The sequence below is a fragment of the Tachyglossus aculeatus genome, chromosome 3, assembly GCF_015852505.1.
Source record: "Tachyglossus aculeatus isolate mTacAcu1 chromosome 3, mTacAcu1.pri, whole genome shotgun sequence".
NCBI classification, from domain to species: domain Eukaryota; kingdom Metazoa; phylum Chordata; class Mammalia; order Monotremata; family Tachyglossidae; genus Tachyglossus; species Tachyglossus aculeatus.
In genome coordinates, this window is record NC_052068.1 from 12,409,443 (window position 1) to 12,432,349 (window position 22,907).

Consider the following 22,907-nt stretch of genomic DNA (forward strand, 5'->3'; position numbering starts at 1 on the left):
CCCAGATCCTACCACAGGTCGACACCAAGATGTGGGATCTCCGAAATATTTTATTTATTCTTAATAAGTTAACAACTGAAACAAATCCAGGTTAAACCACTTTCCCTAGATTGCATTTTGTTTCCCCCAGGGCCCTCTCTACTCCCATATCGGCATCCTGGGACTCATGTTCTGGGACTCATGAGCCTCCCTCCCACTCGAGTCCTAGCCACTGTGCTCTGAACCTCCAGGGATCCTCTTTGATTACTCCCTGAGGCCAGTTACCTTCAGGGTCCACAGCATGAGCTCTTCCTGTGTCCTGCTCTCTCAGAAGCACTGCTAGCTTCCCCTCACCTCAAGATGGCCAAAGGTCTCCTTTTTTCCAACCTGCTCCTCTCCTTCCTCCGCAGTCCTTCTTTTTGACTGGTTCGGCTTACCCTTCAGGAGGGCACCAAGGCCTGATTCTCCTGGCTTCCTCCCACTCTTGAGTGTGAGGGCCAGTGGATTTGGTTGTCATTCCTCACTGCCTGCCCTACTTCACTCTGACACCCAGATCATGTTCTAAAAATACTTTTCAATCAATTTCTCCCTATTTCTCAAGAACTACCAGTGGTTGCCTATCCACCTAAGGCTTACTGTCTGTTTGTTGTGGGCAGGGATTATCACTAAACCTCTTCACTGTACCTCGTTCTTGCCTGTCCCACCGTCGACCCCCGCCCCACGTAATCCCCCTGGCCTGGAATGCTCTCCCTCCTCACATCCGCCAAGCTAGCTCTCTTCCTCCCTTCAAAGCCCTACTGGGAGCTCACCTCCTTCAAGAGGCCTTCCCATACTGGGCCCCTTTTTTTCCTCTCCTACTCTCCATCCCCCCCGCCCTACCTTCTTCCCCTCCCCACAGCACCTGTATATATGTTTGTACAGATTTATCACTCTATTTTACTTGTACATATTTACTATTCTATTTATTTTGTTAATGATGTGCATTTAGCTTTAATTCATTCAATTGTATTTATTGAGCGCATACTGTGTGCAGAGCACTGCACTAAGCACTTGGGAAGTACAAGTCGGCAACGTATAGAGACAGTCCCTACCCAATAGTGGGCTCACAGTCTAGAAGGGGGAGACAGACAACAAAACAAAACATATTAACAAAATAAAATATATAGAATAAGTATGTACAAGTAAAATAAATAAATAGAGTAATAAATATGTACAAACATATATACATATATACAGGTGCTGTGGGGAGGGGAAGGAGGTAAGGTGAGGGGATGAGGAGGAGGGGGAGAGGAAGGAGGGGGCTCAGACTGAGAAGGCCTCTTGGAGGAGGTGAGCTCTCAGTAGGGCCTTGAAGGGAGGAAGAGAGCTAGCTTGGCGGATGTGCGGAGGGAGGGCATTCCAGGCCAGGGGGATGATGTGGGCTAGGGGTCGCAGTGAGGAGATTAACAGCAGAGGAGCTGAGGGTGAGGGCTGGGCTGTAGAAGGAGAGAAGGGAGGTGAGGTAGGAAGGGGCGAGGTGATGGAGAGCCTTGAAGCCGAGGGTGAGGAGTTTCTGCCTGATGCATAGGTTGATTGGTAGCCACTGGAGATTTTTGAGGAGGGGAGTAACATGCCCAGAGTATTTCTGGACAAAGATGATCTGGGCAGCAGCGTGAAGTATGGATTGAAGTGGGAAGAGACAGGAGGATGGGAGATCGGAGAGTAGGCTGATACAGTAATCCAGACGGGATAGGATGAGAGCTTGAACGAATAGGGTAGTGGTTTGGATGGAGAGGAAAGGGTAGATCTTGGTAATGTTGTGGAGGTGAGACCAGAATGTTTTGGTGACAGCTTGGTTGTGAGGGGTGAACGAGAGAGTGGAGTCGAGGATGACACCAAGGTTGCAGGCTTGTGAGACAGAAAGGATGGTAGTGCCGTCAACAGTGATGGGAAAGTCAGAGAGAGGGCAGGGTTTGGGAGGGAAGACAAGGCGTTCAGTCTTGGAGATGTTGAGTTTTAGGTGTCGGGCAGACATCCAAATAATTCTATTTGTTCTGACGACTTGACACTTGTTTACATGTTTTGTTTTGTTGTCTGTCTCCCCCTCCTAGATTGTGAGGCCATTGTTGGGTAGGTAGGGACCATCTCTATATGTTGCCAACTTGTACTTCCCAAGCACTTAGTACAGTGTTCTGCACACAGTAAGTGCTCAATAACTTTGATTGAATGAATGAATATTGTACTTTCCCAAGTGCTTAGTACAGTGTTCTGCAGACAGAAAGCGCCCAATAAATAAGACTGGATAAATAAAACCACTTGATCAGCTCTCCCCCTACTGCTTTAATCAGTCTATCAATCAAATTTGTTGAGCACTTACTGAGTGCAGAGCACTGTACTGAGTGCTTGCTAAAGTACAACACAGCAATATAGCAGACATATTCCCTGCCCAGAATGATCTTACAGCCTAGAGGGGGAGACAGATATTAATATAAATTCATAAAATTTCAAATATATACTTAAGTGCTATGGGACTGGGGGTGGTGAATAAAGGGAGCAAGTCAGGGCAACACAGATGGGAGTGGGAAAAGAGGAAATGAGGGATTAGTCAGGGAAGATCTCTTGGAGGAGATGTACTTCCAATCAGCCTTTGAGGGTGAGGAGAATAATTGCCGGACATGAAAAGGGAGGGCGATCCAGGCCAGAGGTAGGACATGGGCAGGAGGTCAGTGGTGAGAGAGACGAGGCCAAGGTACAGTGAGTAGGTTGGCATCAGAGTATTTGGCATCAGAGTGGGCATTAGAGAAGCAGCATGGCCTAGTGCCAAGAGCACGGACTTGGGAGTCAGAGGTCATGGGTTCTAATCCTGGCTCTGCCACTTGTCAACTGTGTGACTTTGGGGAAATCACTTAACTTCTCTGTTGCCTCAGTTATCTCATCTGTAAAATGGGGGTTAAGAACGTGAGCACTAAGTGGGACAACCTGATTACTTTGTATCTACCCCAGCACTTAGAACAGTGTGTGGCACCTGGTAAGTACTTAACGTATACCATCATTATCATTATCATCATTATCTTCTAGACTGTGAGCCCGCTGTTGGGTTTGGACCGTCTCTATATGTTGCCAACTTGTACTTCCCAAGCGTTTAGTACAGTGTTCTGCACACAGTAAGCGCTCAATAAATGCGATTGAATGAATGAATGAATGAATTATTATTAGAGTAGCGAAATGTGTGGTCTGGGTCATAGTAGGAGAGTAGCAAGGTGAGGTAGGAGGGGGCAAGGTGATTGAGTGCTATAAAGTCCATGGTGAGGAGTTTCTGTTTGATGTGGAGGTGGGTGGGAGACCACTGCAATGTCTTGAGGAGTGGGGAAATATGGACTGAATGTTTCTGTAGAAAAATGATCCGGACAGAAGAGTGAAGTATGGAATGGAGTGGGGGGAGATGGGAGGCAGGGAGGTCAGCAAGGGGACTGATAGAGTGATAAAGGCAGGATGGCATACATTCTTGGATTAAGACGGTAGCAGTTTGGATGGAGAAGAAAGGGCCGATTTTAATGATACTGAGAAGGTCGAACTGACAGAATTTAATATAGATTGAATTTATAGGTGGAATTTTACCTTGATTATTTCCTACGACAATCAGCCCACACATCATGCTCCTCTGATGCCAACCTTCTCAAGGCACCTCAATTTTGTCTTTCTCTCCATCGACTCCTCTCCCACGTCCTGCCTCTGGACTGGACTCCCTCCCCTTTCATATCTGAAAGACCAACTCCCTCCCCACCATCAAAGCCTTATGAAAATCACATCCCCTCCAAAGGGTCTTCCCCGACTAAGCCTTCACTTCCTCTACTCCCTCTCCCTTCTACTTCACCCTTGCACTTGGATTTTCACCTTAATCACCCCACCCTAAGCACCACAGAATTTATGTGCACGATAGAAACGTTTATTTCTATTGATACCTGTCTCTACCTCTAGACTATAAATTCACTGTGGTCAGGGAACAAACATCTCTAGCAACTCTGTCATATTGTTCTCTCCACCACAACTTAGTATAGTGATCTGCACACAGTAAGTGCTCAATAAATATAGTTGATTGATGGATCTCCAAGAAGTTTTCCTCAACAAATCCCTCATTGATCCTTCTCCCTTTCCCTCCTGAGTTAATCTGGGACTTGGATATGTCCCCTTTAAGCACTTGATCTTCACCCCACCCTCAGCCCTACAGTATTCATGTATATATGTATAAGTTAATTTATTGATTGTTCATTTTCAATCCCACAGGGTGTAGCCCAGTTATAACTTCCTTAAATGAAACTGAAGCTAGTAATTTGGTGAAAGTTTGTGGAAAGTCTTTATGGTGATTTTCTTAAATTTTGCGACAAAAAGTGATTTTGTGGTTGCAAATTCCTATTTGCCTCCCCTTCAGCATCACTTCTCCAATTTGCCTTCACTTCTGTGATGCCTAACCACTTGGGTCTGTAATCTTTAAGCCTTTTAATTTTCACCCCACCCTTCAACACTTATGCATATATCAACTTGTGATTTATATCAATGTATGTCTGGCACGCTTGTCTTTGCAGTATTCTCGACCCACATATTCAGTCTGTCACCAAATCCTATCAGTTGTTACCTTCACAACAACTCTGGAATCTGCCCTTTCTTCTCCATAAAAAACGGTTACTATGCTGATCAACCCCTCTCACGGTCGCATCTGGGGAGTTTCCAGCACCCTACCAGTCTCGACTATGGGAGGGAGAGTCAAGCAGAGCCATGCCCATTCCATTCCTAGCTTGGCCAGTGGCTAGTTAGTGGAAGGCAATCTGCTACAAGTCAAAACTCACCAGTGCCAGGCAGCAGCGACACAGGAGAGAGTCGAGGGCGGAGACTCAAGTTTACTGTGTGGAAGGGGGCAGTGATAAAACACATCTGGATTTTTATGAAGAAAACTATAGATCCACTAACAGAACTTCACAGTTCCCTCCAGTTACCACCCCACCTCCCTCCTACCATTCCTAGCCAAACTCCTTGAGTGACTTGTCTACACTCTCTGACTCAAGTTCCTCTCTTTTAATTGAGGACTTGACCTGCTCCAGTTTGGTTTCTCCACAGAAACTGCCCTCTCAAAGGTCACCAGTGATCTCCCTCTCAAATCCAACAGCCTCTACTCCATCCTAATCCTTCTCGAACTCTCAGTTGCCTTTGACGCTGTCGACCACTCACTTCTCCTGGAAGCATGTTCCAACCTCGGCTTCACTGACACTGTCATTTCCTGGCTCCCCTCATCCTTGGGATGCCTATTCTCAGTCTCTTTCACCGGCTTCTCCTCTGCCTCCCACCCCCAAACTGCGGGGGTCCTTCAAGGTTAGGTTCTGGGTCCCCTACTATTCTCTATCTACACCCACTCCCTCAGAGATCTCATTTGCTCTCATGGCTTCAACTGCCACCTCTAACAATAATAATTATGATATTTGTTAAGTGCTTACTATGTACCGGGCACTGTACTAAGCGTTGGGGTGGATACCAGCAAATCAGGTTAGTTACAGTCCCTGTCCCACGTGTAGCTCAAAGTTTCATTCTCCATTTTACCGGTGAGTAACTGAGGCACTGAGAAGTGAAGTGACTTTCCCAAGGTCACACAGCAGATATGTGGAGGAGCTGGATGGACTCCTAAGCCCGTGCCTTATTCACTATGCCATACTGATCCCCAAATCTCCATCTCCACCCCTAATCTCTCTTCCTGTCTGCAGTCTCCCATATCTTCTTGCATTCAAGACATCTATTCTTGGATGTCCTGCCATCACCTCAAACTTAACAAGCCTAAAGCAGAGCTCCCTATCTTCCCACCCCAACCCTGTCCTCCTCTGACTTTCCCATCACTGTAGAAAGCACCACCATTCTTCCTGTCACACAAGGTGGTACCCTTCATGTTTTCCTTGATTCCTCTCTCTCTTATTCAACCGACATATTCAATCCATCACTAAATCCCATCAGTTCAACCTTCTCGACATCACTAAGATCAGCCCTTTCCTCTCCATCCCAAATACTACCACACTAGTCCAAGCATTTATTCTTTCCTGCCTTGACTACTGTATCAGCCTCCTTGCTGACTTCCTTACCTCCTGTCTCTCCCCACTCCTGTTCATACTTCACTCTGCTTCCCAGATCATTTTTCTACAGAAATGCTTGGGCCATGTTTCTTCACTCCTCAAGACCCCCCAGTGTTTGCCCATCCATCTCCACATCAAACAAAAACTCCTTATCCTGTGCTTTAAAGCACTTAATCACCTTGCCCTTTCCTACCTACCTCGCTACTCTGTTATTACAACCCATCCTGCATACTTCACTCCTCTAGTGCCAAATATCTCACTGTACTTTGCATCTATCTCACCGCCGACCTCTGGCTGACATACTGCCTCTGGCCTGGGATGCCCTGGCCCTTCATATCCGACAACTACTCTTCCTCTCCCCCTCCTCCCCCTCCCCATCCCCCCCGCCTTACCTCGTTCCCTTCCCCACAGCACCTGTATATATGTATATATCTTTGTACGTATTTATTACTCTATTTATTTATTTTATTTGTACAAATTTATTCTATTTATTTTATTTTGTTAATATGTTTTGTTTTGTTGTCTGTCTCCCCCTTCAAGACTGTGAGCCCACTGTTGGGTAGGGACCGTCTCTCTATGTTGCCAACTTGTACTTCTCAAGCACTGAGTACAGTGCTCTGCACATAGGAAGCGCTCAATAAATACGATTGAATGAATGAATGAATACTCTCCCTAACTTCAAAGCCTTGTTGAAAGCACATCTCCTCCAAAAGGCCTTCCCTTACTAAGCCCTCCTTTTCACATCTCCCACTCCCTTGTGTTTCTTGCTCCCTTTATTCATTTCCACAGCACTAATCTACAGATCTACAACTTTATTTATTTATATTAAAGTCGGTCTCCCCTTTCAGACTGTGAGCTTGCTGAGGGCAGGGAATGTGTCTGTTACATTATCATCTTGTACTCTCTCAAGTGCTTAGTACAGTGCTCTGCACACAGTGAGAGCTAAATAGATATGATTGACTGACCGCCTGCCTGCCTGACTGCCTGACTTGTTGAAGGTCACATAACTGGCAATTGGCAAATTCAGGATTGGAACCTAGGTCTCTTGACTCCCAGGCTTGTGCCCTTTTTAGTTGGGAAGCACAGCCTAGTGGAAAGAGTCAGATCTTGGAAGTCAGAGGACCTGGGTTCTAATCCCACCTTTGCCACTTATCTGCTATGTGATGTTGGGCACGTCGCTTCACTTCCCTGTGCCTCACTTTCATTTTGAAGAATTAAATCCTACTCTCTCTACCTAGGCCTTGAGCCCCGTGTGGGACAGGGACTGCATCCAACCTGAATATCTTCTATCTACTCCTGTGCTTGGTACAGTGCTTGGCACATAGTAAGCTCTAAACCAGTAGGGGCACGTGGCTTCTCTGGAGTAGAAGGCTGCTTATGCTGCTCACACAGGAGGAGAAAGGCTATGAGAAGGTTCTCCAGTCCTTCCACTTCTCATCCCCATTGCCGAAGCATTCCCCCTCTACTGCCATCTTGTCTGGTCATCTCTAGGGCTCCAGCCTGCCCTTTAAGGAGAAGGAGACTTTGTAGTCTGGAAATCACAAGATTATTTGATCTGAAGGCTTGGGAGATGGGACTGTCCTCAAGCACAGCATTGGTTAGCCCAGGAGCTTGCTGGCTCCAGGGGCTGGTATCAGCGGTATCAGCCGCTCAAACTGAGGCAAAAAAATTCAATCACACATTCCCCCGGGATGGTTTAGGTCTGAAGTATGGACTCATAGGGGAAAGAGTGGGACCCCTCTTGAAGTCCTTTCCATGTAGAAATGACTGACCTATGTCTTGCCTGTGTCTCCTGAAGGATGTACAGAGGAAGAGGTGAAGCTGATTCATTCTGGAAATCGCTGTTCGGGAATCATTCTGGTTAAACACCAGGATCAGTGGGGTTTGGTGTGCAGCCGTACCTGGGATGTGGAAGAAGCAACCGTGGTCTGTAAACAGCTGAACTGTGGAGCTGGCCTAGGAGCACTAAAGTTGTTTCCGAAGAATCACTATCCACCTGAATTGTCAGCATTTGCCTCATTGCATGGGGTTTCATGTAGAGGCAATGAATCTTCTCTCCGCAACTGCAAACGAGAAGACTGGAGTTGGAAGGACTGTTCCGATGATTGGTTTATCTGTGTTATTTGTTCAAGTAAGAAAGTGCCCGTCTCAAATTCCCAGGGCAAACATCCCCCCACTAGCTTCAGTTTCCTTGAGGGCAGAGAAAATGTCGACCAACCCAATTGTATTGTACTTTCCCAAATGCTTGGTGTAGCACTCTGTGCACACAGTAAGCACTCAATAGATATCACTGCTTGCTTCAGCGAATGATAGTTAGAATTATAGGAAGTAGGGAAAGTAAAGGCAATCTTCACTGTAAACAAATTTTGGAAAGTAGCTAGGACAAAAAGGGAACGAAAGTTGTGGAAAAGCAGTCAGTTTTCTCGATGGAAATATGGAAAAAGAGATTAGCATTAAGACCGGTTTGATTTAATGAAATAACCTGGAGGGGGAAGTGCTCAGTGAAATCTCTAAATCTCCAGGTGGTACAACTACATCATCATCATCATTAATGGACTAAGTGGGCCCTCAATAATTCCATCATCAGGATTTATTAAGTGCCTACTCAGTCATTCAATTAATGCTATTCACTGAGTGCTTCCTGTGTGCAAAGCTCTGTACTAAACACATGGGACAGTTCAGTAGAGTTAATAGCCACAATCTCTGCCCACAAGGATTTTCTAATATAGTGGGGAAGACAGACCAGAGAACAAATTATGGGAAGGGAAAACAAGAGAGTGGAAGAATATGTCTATGAGGGCTATAAGGATCCGTATGGGGTTAGAATAAAAATACTTAAGGGGTATGGACCCAAGTGAGAGGTCATGGGTTCAAATCCTGGTTCTGCCAATTGTCAACCTTGTGACTTTGGGCAAGTCACTTAACTTCTCTGGGCCTCAGTTACCTCATCTGTAAAATGGGGGTTAGGAGTGTGAGCCCCCCATGGTACAACCTGATCACCTTGTAACCTCCCCAGAGCTTAGAACAGTGCTTTGCACATAGTAAGCACTTAATAAATGCTATTATTATTATTATTATTGTCCAGAAGGGAGAGAGAATAGGGTGGGGGAGATTAGAAGCAGTGTGGCTCAGTGGAAAGAGCTTGGGCTTAGGAGTCAGAAGTCATGAGTTCAAACCCCAGCTCTGCCAATTGTCAGCCTTGTGACTTTGGGCAAGTCACTTCACTTCTCTGGACCTCAGTTACGTCATCTGTAAAATGGGGATGAAGACTGTGAACTCCACATGGGACAACCTGATCACCTTGTATCCTCCCCAGCGCTTAGAACAGTGCTTTGCACATAGTAAGCGCTTAACAAACGCCATCATCATCATCATCACCATCATCATGAGAGGTTAATCAAGGAAAGCTTCCTGATGCTGCTGTGGTTTGAATCAGGTTTTGAAGATGAGGAGAGAGTGGTCTGTCACAAAAATGGGAGATCCATTACTCAATGTAGAATGCTGTTCTAAGCATTTTGGAGAGTACTATAAAAGCGGAAGCCACGGGAGCCATCAATCCAATCAATCAATGAGGTTGATTGAGAACTTATTGTGTGTAGAGCACTGGACCAAGCATTTGGGAGAGTACATGACAGCAAAGTTGGTAGACACATTCCCTGGCCTCAGTGAACTTCTAGTTCAGTGGGGACAGGCTGATAGAAATTGAAAAATTGACACTACAAGCCCCTTATGGCTGGTTCCATGAACAAAAATGGCAATCTGTCTGAAATGGACAGTCTCAACTATTTCCTCGGGGACTCTCTGTGCATCCAATACCCACAGATAGTCTCATTAAGAGGATTTTCCACTCTAGAGTCCAGAATGCCTATACAAGGAAGCATGGAGTTCACTGAATTAGAATTTGAGGTTCTCTCTGAAAATGGGGAATTACTCATGAAGGTTTTGAGAGACTTCCTTTGAAAATCAAATGATTTGGTGGAATCATCATCATCATCATCATCATCAATCGTATTTATTGAGCGCTTACTATGTGCAGAGCACTGTACTAAGCACTTGGGAAGTACAAATTGGCAACATATAGAGACAGTCCCTACCCAACAGTGGGCTCACAGTCTAAAAGGGGGAGACAGAGAACAAAACCAAACATACTAACAAAATAAAATAAATAGAATAGATATGTACAAGTAAAATAAATAAATAAATAAATAGAGTAATAAATATGTACAAACATATATACATATATACAGGTGCTGTCGGGAAGGGAAGGAGGTAAGATGGGGGGATGAAGAGGGGACGAGGGGGAGAGGAAGGAAGGGGCTCAGTCTGGGAAGGCCTCCTGGAGGAGGTGAGCTCTCAGCAGGGCCTTGAAGGGAGGAAGAGAGCTAGCTTGGCGGATGGGCAGAGGGAGGGTATTCCAGGCCAAGGGGAATGTTCTCCCTGAATCTCAGGTCTGTTTTGTTACAGAGAGTCCCTTCTCAACAGTAATGCTGGTGAAAGGCAACAGCCCCTGTGCTGGGTTTCCAGGACAACTCCTAAACTCAGAAGATTTGAGGATCACGTGTGGCTTCCAAAGCAAAGAAGCCACCGTTCTTTGCAGAGAGCTGGGATGTGGTTCAGCTCTTCAACCTTCCGTGGCTGCCCACCGAACAGAAGACTTGGGAAACACATCCAGGGCTGTGACCTGTCAGGGCACTGAGTCAACTATCCTAGACTGCTTCATTCAGCAAATGCTTTTAGATCAATGTAAGCTAGACTCAGACCCTCAAGTGATCTGTTCAGGTGAGTGTGACTTTCAACTGGAAGTCAATATCATCCACACAGTAAGGGGGAAATCAAACAGTGAATCCAGAATAGGAATTCTCTGCTTGGAAGGTCCTATCCAGGGGGCAGATCTTTCAGCTCACAGAGAGATGTGCTCAAATCTTTTCATGTTGCAACCCCAATGAACATCCCCACCTATCAATCACAGAATCATTTTCATTCATTCATGTTTTTTATTGTCCTCCTTTCCCCAGCCCTCTTTCACACTCAATCCACCCTCCCCATGCCAACTTTATTCAAATCATGTTTATTTACTGAACACTTTCTGTTTTTTTCTTTTGCTTTTTTTTGTTAGGCACTAACTATACATCCAGCACTATTTTAAGCCCTGGGCACAGTCCCTGTCCCACATGGGGCTCACAGTCTAAATTGAAGGGAGAAGATTGGGATTAAATCCATTCTAAAGATGAGATAAATCAGGCACAGAAAAGTGAAGTGACTAGCCCAGCATCACACATCAGTCCAGCAGAGGAGAAGGAATTTTAAACCCAGGTCCTCTGAATGAGTCTGTGCCTTTTCCCCCAGGCCATGCTGCTTCTATGTACAAGCAAGTACTAGGTGCTTGAGGGGGTCTAAATGAGTAGGTAGACACAATCTCTGCCTTCAAGAAGATTCCAGTTCATTGGGATTTTCTGACTGATGCACTCTGGCTTTTCTTAGCTAGTCAGGAAGTGGTTGAAAGGGGGCATAATGAGGCTCTGAGAGTCCCTGGCTGGAGAGTGAGCCTTAGTGTTGGCATGAACATTGATGTTACTAGCCTGATTATGAGCTAATGCTTTCCTGGTGTAATATGAGATTGGGAATCCCCAGTCTTCTTAAGAGGCAAGATATTTCTTGGGCTGAACGAGGAGGAGCAGGGATGACTCTGTGTATGTAGGTAACACCACTGTGGGTCTGGTTGTTTGGTCATGGCCACACTGGCCAGGAGGCCCGATGTGAATCTGGAGGGCCGGGGGTGGCTCTGTGTGGGTGCGATGGGGCTGAGGCAGTTGCCACAGTTGAGTGTCTGCTTGTTTCTGCAGGGCACCGGGAGGTGCGCCTGGTCGGGGGGGAGCACCCGTGCGCGGGGCGCCTGGAGGTGCGGCGGGGCCTGGAGTGGGGCACGGTCTGCCAGTCGGACCTGGACCTGGCCACGGCCCACGTGGCCTGCCGGGAGCTGCGCTGCGGAGCCGCCGTGTCCACCCCTGGAGACGCTGGCTTCGGCCGGGGGCAGGGCCCTCAGTGGACCCAGGAGACCTTCCGCTGCCGAGGGAACGAGTCTCTCCTGTTCCACTGCCCCCGCGGGCCCGCGCGGACGGAGCCCTGCTCCCACAGACAGGATGCCGCCATCCGCTGCTCAGGTGAGTCCCCCAGACCCAATACTTGGGGATGTCTGAGTGTCCGGGTCTCTTCCCCGGGGGAATGTGATTCTTCAAGAAGATTTCTTTGTCTCCGATGCTTCAGGTTTCCTTTATCCCCACTGCCTTGGGCATGTGCCTCTGGCTTTTCCCAACAAAAGGTTCCATTATATCCATGATTAGTTTACATCTCTAGATTGTAAGCTCATGTGGACAGGGAATGGGTTGACCATCTCTGTACTCTCCCAAGCATTCACTCATTCAATTCAATTCATTCATTCATATGTTGAGCACTTGGTGTGTGCAGAGCCCTGTACTAAGCTCTTGGGAGAGTACAATACAACAATAAACAGATACATTCCCTGCCCCCAATGAGCTTATGATCTAGAGGGGGAGACTGATATCAACATAAATAAATAAATTATGGATGTAAGTACTGTGGGATAGGGAGTGGGGATGAATAAAGGGAGCAAGTTAGTATGATGCAGAAGGGAGCGGGAGAAGAGGAAAGGAAGCCTTCATTAGAGAAGGTCTCTTGGAGGAAACGAGCCTTCAGTAAGGCTTTGAAGAGGGGGAGAGTCATCGTCTGTCAGGTTTGAGAAGGGAGAGCGTTCCAGACCAGACATAGGATTAAGGTGAGTGTTCTTTACAAAGAAAGTGCTCCATAAATACCTTTGATCGATTGATGAATACATGAGGAATACAATGGCAGTATCAAGTCACCTGGGATGGAAATGTGGGGAGGAAGAAGAGTCGGTGCAGATAATGAAACGTCTTTGCCACTCAGCTGAGGCAGTGGAGAGGAGCCTTCTTCAGCGGAGGAGAGGCTGTTTTGTTTCTGTCACATGGATTCTATCTAAAATTTCACAATCTAGAAACTCCTTCTGTCTCTGAGTGGGCTGTCCCCTGGCTGAACCATTCTCTGTCTCTATCAATCAATCGATTGTATTTTTGAGCACTTACCATGTGCTGAGCACCATACTAAGTGCTTGGGAGAGTACAATATAAAACTACAACAGGCATATGTCCTACCCACAGTGGGCTTACAGTCTAAAGGGGGAAAAAGACAATCTCTAGTGGTTACCTATCCACCTCATCAAACAAAAACTCCTCGCCATTGGCTTTAAAGCTCTCCACCACCTTGCCCCTTCTTATCTCACTTCGCTTCGCTCCTTCTACAACCCAGCCAACATACTTTGCTCCTCTGGTGCCGCTAACCTTCTCAATGTGCCTCGATATCACCAGTCTCGCTGCCGATCCCTGGACCATGTTCTGCCTCTGGCATGGAGGGCCCTCTCCTCCAATCCACCAGTCAATTACTCTCCCCCGCTTCAAAGCCCTACCGAAGACCCATCTCCTCTAGGAGGCCTTCCCAGACTAAGCCCCACTTTTCCTCATCTCCCACTCCCTTCCGCGTCACCCTGAACTGCTCCCTTTACTCTTCCCCCTTCTCCCAGGCCCACAGCACTTATGTATATCTATAATTTTATTTACATGTATTGATGTCTATTTGTACTGATGTCTGTCTCCGCCTCCTAGACTGTGAGCTCGTTGTGGGCAGGGATTGCCACTCTTGATTGTTGTATTGTACTTTCCCAAGCGGTTAGTGCACAGTAAGCACTTAATAAATATGACAATGAAAGATTTAAATTAATAAGTTACAGATATGTACATAAATGCTGTGAGCCTGGGTGGGGGTGGTAAATGAACAAAGGGAGCAAGTCAGGGTGTTGCAGAAGGGTAGAGGGGAATGGAAGAAAAGGAAAAGAGAGCTGAGTATAGAGCCAACTTACTCCTTGTGAATTGCTCTCGTCTCTCCCACAGCCGACCTGTTGCTCACACCCTCTGTCCTGCTTGGAACTTCCTCCCCCTTCACGTTCACCAGACCACTACTCTCCCCATCTTCAAAGTCGTACTAAAAATCACATCTCCTCCAGGAAGTCTTCCCTGATTGTTGTCTTATCTCTCTGCTTTTGAAGCAGCATGGCTCAGTGGAAAGAGCATAGGCTTTGGAGTCAGTGGTCATGGGTTCAAATTCTGGGCTCCTCCAATTGTCAGCTGTGTGACCTTGGGCAAGTCACTTAACTTCTCTGTGTCTCAGTTACCTCATCTGTAAAATGGGGATTGACTGTGAGACCCCCGTGGGATAACCTGATCACCTTGTATACCCCCAGCACTTAGAACAGTGCTATGCACATAGTAAGTGCTTAATAAATGCCATTATTATTATTATTTATATCTTCCAACTGCTTCTCCAGCACTGAAGTGGGCAGCATGGCCTAGTTTCAAGAGTATGGACTTGGGAGTAGGAGATCATGGGTTCTAATCACAGCTCTACCACTTGTCTACTGTATGAACTTAGGGAAGTCACTTTACTTCTCCGGGCCTCAGTTGCCTCATCTGTAAAATGGGGATTGAGACTGTGAGCCCCATATGGGAATGGGACTGTGTCCAACCTGATTACCTTGTAACTACCCCAGCGTTTATAACAGTGCTTTGCACATAATAAACACTTAACAAATGCCATAACAATAATTAATATTATTAGCATCTTAAATGCACAACTGGTTTCTCCTACCCACAATAAATTCTTGTTCTTGCCTCTTGTGCTGATTCCTGTAGACTCTGTGAGGGGAGGGTTCTGGTCTGAGTCAATTGTACTCATCCAAGCATTTCGTACAGTGTTTTGCACATGATGGAGAGGCGGCATGGCTCAATGGAAAGAGCACGGGCTTTCGAGTCAGAAGTCATGGGTTCAAATCCCAGCTCTGCCAATTGTCAGCTGTGTGACTTTGGGCAAGTCACTTCACTTCTCTGTGCCTCAGTTACCTCATCTTTAAAATGGGGATTATGACTGTGAGCCTCCTGTGGGACAACCTTGTAACCTCCCCAGCGCTTAGAACAGTGCTTTGCACATAGTAAGTGCTTAATAAATGCCATTATTAATATTATTATTATTATTATAGGCACTCAGTAAATACTGATGGATTGATGTGATTGATTGTCCCCCGCACAGAGTACAGGTTGGCGAATGGCAGCAGCTGCTGCGAGGGGCGAGTGGAGCTGCAGGTGGAAGGGTCTTGGGGCCCCCTGTGTGCTGCCCACTGGGACCTGGCGGATGCCCACGTCCTCTGCCGCCAGCTGGGCTGTGGGGCAGCCCTGGCGACCGCGGGCGGAGTGTCCTTCGGGGCGGGAAACGGCTCCGCCTTGACCGACGCCTTTCACTGCACGGGGACGGAGCCCCATCTGTGGAACTGTCCCCGGAGCGCCCTGGGGGCCGCCGCCTGCCCACCGGACCACGTTGCCACCACCATCTGCTCTGGTGAGTGCCAGCCCAGGATGGGCGCTGTGGATGGGGGGTGGACGGGGCACTCTATCCACCTGCAGGGTCACACGCAAGCAGCCATCTCTGGATGTAGAATGGTGAAAAGTAGAGTAACCCTTTCAAACTCATCTGGTTGCCCCTGAAAAGCTGATTTCAGAAACATTTGCCCCGAATTTACTTTAGAGCACACAAAGGAATCTATGGATAATCAGGTCTGGCTTTGTGGCAGTTGTCCCACCCCCAGCATTCCCCATGATGTTATCCTGGGCACAAGTAGGATGCAGTCATCTCACATCCAACATTTTTCAGAAAAGTGTTTCTCTTGTCCCCTGCCCTTCCCCTGCCACCCCCTCAACCCAGCAAGCTAAGCAGTTTGAATCCTAGACTGCAACCTGTTCCCTGCTAATGGGGCCTTCCCTTCCAATCAATCCATCAATCAGTAGTATTTATTGAGCACTTACTGTGTGCAGAGCACTGTACTAAGCGCTTGGGAAGTACATGTGTGTGAAGGGCTGTGGATCCGCCATATGGACAGAAACTGCCCAGGCCCTGGCATGGAAAAAGAATGGGCTGCAGCCATCTCTGGGAAATCTCATGTGGCCTCCATCCTTGGGGAATCTCATGGGGCTGCTATCATTTTGAGGTCGACCATGGCCACCTCCTTTGGAAGTGTCTGTCACTGCCATCGCCTATGCCACTGCCTCTGCCAGAAAAGCACCATGGCCAAGTGGAAAGAGGACCTGGGTTCTAATTCCAGCTCCACCACATTCCCGCCATGTGACTTTGGTCAAATCACTTAACTTCTCCGTGTCTCAGTAACACAGCTCTAAAATGGGGATTCAATACCCATTCTCCCTCCTATTTAGACTGTGAGCTCACTGTGGGACCTGGTAATCTTGAATCTGCCTCAGCATTTAGTACAGTGCTTGACATACAGTAAGTGAGTAACAAATCATTTTATTCGTTATTATCACTGTTATTTTTAATGGCATGTGTTAAGTAGTTACAATGTGCCAGGCATTATACTCAGCATTGGGGTTGATACAAACCACCATCAGTCCTATATGGGGCTCACAGTCTTAATACCCTTTTATCAAATGAGGGAACTGAGGCTCAGAGAAGTAAATTCATTCATTCATTCAGTCGTATTTATTGAGCACTTACTGTGTGCAGAGCACTGTACTAAGCACTTGGGAAGTACAAATTGGCAACATATAGATACGGTCCCTACCCAACAGTGGGCTCACAGTCTAGAAGACTTGCCTAAGCTTACACAGCTGCCCAGAGAAGTAAATTGACTTGCCTAAGCTTACGCAGCAGGCTTAGGCAGTGGTGGAGCCAGAATTAGAACTGAACATGAGGCTGCTGAAGATTCACCTCATCCAGATTCCTACTCCCCTGGGGTGAGATCCCTGGATTTATCTTCCCCAGATTCCTTGTCCCCTAGGATGAGATCCGTAGATTCACCTCATCTGCTGGACAGCCCTAAAAATCCAGGAGCCCCTTGTGGGTCAAGCACTAGCTGACAAGTTCAAAGTGAAACCAAACCACCACTGAATACTGTGGAAAGTTTTATTCTGTGTATAGTCTACTTAGAAGGGGTAAATATACACACACACATACATACAAACACTAACATACACAAATTATGACAAAAAATAGTTACTCATCTGGCCGTTTTCCCCAGGTTTGTGTGGTACTAGTCTTAGATGGTTTCTGGCAGCTACAGTGGGCATCTCAGTCCTGTCATGAGCCCCCAACTTGTACCAAACAGGATTTTCCTGGAGTGGGTAGCCTCTGTGACATGTAAAGAGACAAACTAAACCACCAAAGTTACTGTGGAAATTTTAATTAGGTTTTTACCAACGTGCAGGGGAGTGACAATGCACACTCTCACTCACACCCACTATAACAAGGGTCCAGTACCAGTCTTCTGGTCAAGGGGGCCTGTTCTGCTGATCCCATGGAGGAAGTTTGGGAGACTTTCCTGGTCACACGGACAGCTGATGATGCAGGTCTCCTCCGTATGCCTCTTTTTCCTAAATTTTGCTTCCTCCAAACGTTGCTTCCCTCACACATGCTGCTTCCCTCAAATGCTGCTTCCCTCTGAATGCTGCTTCCCCCCTGAATGCTGTTTCCTGTGAGTACTGCTTCCTGTGAATACTGCTTCCTTACTAGCGATTCAAAGCAACCACCTTTTATCTGACTTGGGTGTCACAGCTGCAGCTCTACGTGACAGTCATTCATTGTTCTAGGTCCGTTATTGAGTAGAGGAGGGAGAGAAGACCACATCTCCCTCCGTGTCCTGACCCCATGGGCCGGCAATGACCTGTCCTGAACTAGAGCACATCAGTTCTATTGCAAGTTTCTTCTTTGTTGTTCGCCGGATCACAAACAGTCACTAGTAAAGCAGGTTTTGGCAGGCTCACCACAAGTGCATTTCTTAGGTGGTTTTTGACACTGACACGCCATAGGTTTCTTGGCTTAGGTGGTTTTGCCATGGCCCAGAGGCCAGCTCTTTCCCCCCTTTATCCAATCATGGCAGTAGTTTCTGGGGGAGTTCATTCATTCATTCGTTCAATTGTATTTATTGAGCGCTTACTGTGTGCAAAGTTGCATCGGGTGTCCTGATTTGCTGCCCTGATTGCCTGTCCTCTTGAGTCTGTTTCTAGACTGTGAGCCCACTGTTGGGTAGGGACCATCTCTATATGTTGCCAACTTGTACTTCCCAAGTGCTTAGTGCAGTGCTCTGCACACAGTAAGTGCTCAATAAATACGAATGAATGAATGAATGAATGTTTCTGGATTAAGCCAGGGGGACTGCTACCCCTCTCCCCACGCTTACCCCGAGGCTATCTTTCCATCCAGAAGTCTTTCTCCTGTCCAGTAGGGCAATTCAATTCCTCCTCAAACTCCTCTGCAAGACAATTCCATTTCTCCTCAAATTCCTCAGCAATTCAAGTCCAGTTCCCCCTCAAATTCCTCCTTTGACCTTGTTGCTTCCTGGGCCAAAGGACAGTCAATTATGAAATGGCTTCTGCATTACAAGATGGATTCACTCTTGCTCACCACAGCACCCAGGTCCTTCTGATTTCCAGATCCGTGCTCTATCCATGAGGCCATGCTGCTTCTTTAGCATAGATGCATTGGCATGTATGCATATATTACATGGTGCCTCGAGGAGATGGCTTACATTGTTTTCCTGATGAAGCCATCTGGGAATTCCCTGTCCTATGGGAATAGGACTGTTCTCTCATTCTCTCCCAGTTCGGAATGTTGAGAGCTCACCACCCCACCATTCATGGCGGTCGTCTCGTCAGTATCTTACCCTCCTTCAGTGAGGGGTTCTCTCTCTGGTTTGATCTCTTCTGGGTGCTTCCCTTCTCGGAGGGATGCTGGCAGTCCCTCTCTGTACATGTCCACATTTCCCTCTCCCTGAGCCCAGGTGAGTCGGCGGAGGCGCTGCGGTTGCAAGGCGGGCAGAGCCGGTGTGATGGCCGTGTGGAGATCTTCCTGCGGGGCTCCTGGGGCCGGATTGTGGCCGAGGCCTGGGGCCTGGCGGAGGCCAGGGTGGTGTGCCGACAGCTGCGCTGTGGAGAGGCCCAGAGAGCCTACAGCCTCGATCCAACGGCCCGCGGCCCAGAGGCTAACTCCGTGGGGCTCAGCACCGTCACCTGTGATGGCAACGAGACCCGTCTGACCCAGTGCCAAGTCTCCACCCCTCCGCTGCCTCCTTCGGGGACGGCCTGGGATGTGGGCGTCATCTGCTCTGGTGAGTTCCTGCCCCAGTTTCCCTCCCCCCAACCTTGTCTTGCCATACCCTGCCCTCCAGCCCCTTCCTACCCCTGGCAGTAGTCCCACCCCTGGCTCCACACCTGGCCATTGTCCAACCCTCATTCCCACTTCCCCGATGGTGATCCTACATTGGCCATTTCCCCGCAGCCAGGCATGTCCCTTTTCCCTAGCCCCGTTCCCAGCCGTGGGCTCACCCCCAGTCCCATCCCTGGCCCCAGTAACACACCCTGCCCAGGCCATGCCTCCCACCCCACACTTTCCTCACTCCCTGCCCAGTCCCTGAGGCTGGGGGCAAGGAATAACATCAGTCAGTGTCCACAGAGAGCGAAGGCCTGCGTCTGGCTGGTGGCCCAGGCCGCTGCGCTGGGCGGGTGGAGGTGCTCCACGACGGGCGCTGGGGGACGGTCTGCGATGATTCCTGGGACCTGGAGGATGCCCAGGTGGTCTGCCGGCAGCTGGATTGTGGAATAGCCCTAGGGGCCCCCGCCCCCACCGGGCATGGAGCAGGGACGGGGCCCATCTGGCTGGATGAGCTGAGCTGTGCAGGGAACGAGTCTCAACTCTGGCAGTGCCCCTCTGCGGGCTGGGGCCAACATGACTGCAGACACAAGGAAGATGTCAGCGTTCTCTGCTCAGGCAAGTTCTGCGGTCCTTGGCGGTCATCTCTGCGTGGTTCGAGAAGGGGGGTCATGGGTGCCAATGGGACATTCATTCATCGCCACAATATATGTCAACCAGAGACAATCAATCAGTGGTGCTTACTGAGCACTTACTTATTAATAATAATAATGATGATGGCATTTATTAAGCACTTAGTATGTGCAAAGCACTATTCTAAGCGCTGGGGAGGTTACAAGGTGATCAGGTTGTCCCAGGGGGGGCTCACAGTCTTCATCCCCATTTTACAGATGAGGTAACTGAGGCCCAGAGAGGTTAAGTGACTTGCCCAAAGTCACACAGCTGACAATTGACAGAGCTGGGATTTGAACCCATGACCTCTGACTCCAAAGCCCCTGCCCTTTCCACTGAGCCAAGCTGAGCCCAGAGTACTGTACTAAGCGCTTGGGAGAGAACAAGACAGAAGAATGAGCAGACATGCTCCCTCCCCATAACGAGCTTACATTCTAGAAGGGGACACAGACATTAATATATATAAATGAGTACTTCATAATATATTATTTAAAGATGAGTATACAAATGCTGTGGTGTTGGCCGAGGGGATGGAGGGATGAATATCAAATGTCCAAACATCACAAATCCAAGAAAATAGACCACACTGATGGGAGAGTGAGATGGGGAAAAGAGGGTTTAATTAAGGAAGGTCTTTCAGAGGGCTTGGAGCTCACTGTCTAAGGGAAATGGAGAACGGATTTTTCCCCATTTTAAAGTTGAGGAAACTAAGACCCAGAGAAGTTAAGCAAGGTCACATCATAGAGGTGGGACTAGAACCCAGATCTCTGAATTCTCTGTCCTGTGCTCCTTCCACTAGGCCCCAACGCTTCAAGCTTCAGGTTTCGGCCCCTGAGCCGAAGCGATTCTCAGTGTTCCCTCTCTCCCCAGAGTTCACAGATGTGCGGCTTACTGGTGGTTCCTGGGCCTGTACTGGGCGGCTGGAGGTTTTCTACAACGGGTCGTGGGGAAGCGTGTGCCAATACTCCCTGCAGGAAGTCTCCCTCTCCGTGATATGCAAACAGCTGCAATGTGGAGCCCGGGGGGAGATATTGAGCACACCGGAAACAGAGGCAGAATCCAGTCTGAGCTGGGTGGACGGCATCAAATGCCGGGAGAAGCACCACATCTCTCTGTGGCAGTGCCCCTCCGCACCTTGGCATCTACACTCGTGCCTCAGTACCGACGAAACCTGGATCCGTTGCAGAGGTGACTGCCTTGTCGATCTATCACCTTCGGCCTAGGAGTCACGTGGCCTGCTTTAGGCAACAAAGTCTCTTGATTTGCAACGTACCATGAGAGTGAAAGCCCCTCGTGGGCAGAGTTATTACTAGCCAATTTATTACCACTCTAAATTACAGGGTTCTGTCACTTTGAAACAACTCCGTAAACTCTGGCTTCCTCAGTCAGATATTATAACCTTTACTACTAGAGCCTCTGCATGGCAGAAACTACTCCCGCTTACCCACAGCTCTGAGAAGTATTTACAGTGCTCTGCACACAGTAAGCGCTCAATAAATACGATTGAATGACAACTTAAATAAAGCCATTAAATCCCTTTGCAGTTTAGGATGAGGAAACGACACATACGTATCATACATAATGAGAGATCCTTAATGTGTTAATGCAGGATGCTTTATTGCTCAATGGGATGTGAGGCCAATATTTGAAAAGCATATTTATCTATATATTCATATCTCAAACAAGTAATAAAAGCTACTAATGTTATGTTTTACATTGCTATTTGATTAGGCAGCAATATTTTTAGTATTTTTATTGGTGATTTTAATATGTTTAAGTCAATCTTTGTATCTTGGGAACATACCAGTGCAGTTAGGATGTTTTAGCTTAATGTTTAATTCCTCACTGGGGTTTAATGGTACCCTGCTAAAATATTTCACAAAGTGTTAGCTCTGTATCGTGTGCTAACACTACTACACTCACCATCTTTCTCAGGTTGGGAGTAGGGGTGGTTAAGGACATTCTGATAATCCAGCGTGGGTAGCCGGCGTCATTGCTTAAATTATTTCCCCTCCCTTTTATCTCTTAAGAAGAGACAGATGAAAAAAATGAGAGGCCTGAAGAGACCCTTAAATGCTCAGCCTACAATAACTGCACAGGTATCTGGCTCCTCTCTCCTCTCTTCTCACTCCAATCTTCATTTCTCTCTCTCTCTCTCTCTCTCTCTCTCTTTCTCTCTCTCTCTCTATTTCTCTCTTTTTCTTCCTGCCTTTCCCTCCCTCTTCATTTTCTTCTCTCTCTCCTTTTTCCATTTCTCTCTCTGCCCCTCCCTTCTTCACTCTTTCTTTTTTCTCCCTCTTCCTCTCCCTCCTTCTGCATCTCCTTCTCCATTTCCTTCTTTCCCCTCCCTGACTGTCTCTCTCTGTCTCTCTGTATCCCCCACTATGACTTTTCCTTGTCCTGTCCCTCTCTGCCCCCTATTTGCTCCTGGTAGTCCAGATGAGACCAACTGGGGTGTCGTTTCCAGCACAGGAGAAGGTGCGTGTGCGGGGCGGCGAGGACAGATGCTCGGGGCGCGTGGAGGTGTGGCACGGAGGGTCATGGGGCACGGTATGTGATGACGCCTGGGACCTGGCAGACGCCCACGTCGTGTGCCGACAGCTGGGCTGCGGAGCGGCGCTGGCGGCCCCGGGACAGGCGGCCTTCGGCCCAGGGACGGGCACAGTCTGGCTGGATGAGGTCCAGTGCCAGGGCAGCGAGGCCTCTCTCTGGGACTGTCCGGCCGCCCCCTGGGGCCGCACCGACTGTGACCACAAGGAAGATGCCGCCGTCAACTGTTCCGGTCAGTGCTGGTGATGGGTCAGAGAGAGGGATCTGAGAACCAGAGGGGGGAGGTTTTGTCCTGCTGGGAGGGAGTGGGATTGAACTGAA

The 22,907-nt window shown here is 48.0% G+C and overlaps 1 non-coding gene across 1 annotated transcript; it reads left to right on the forward strand.

Moving 5' to 3' along the window:
- Window positions 1–4,654: 4,654 nt before the first annotated feature.
- LOC119926165 lies at window positions 4,655–4,792 on the forward strand. Its single transcript, XR_005450066.1, has one exon. It is a non-coding gene; the product is annotated as a small nucleolar RNA SNORA7 (small nucleolar RNA).
- Window positions 4,793–22,907: the final 18,115 nt, after the last annotated feature.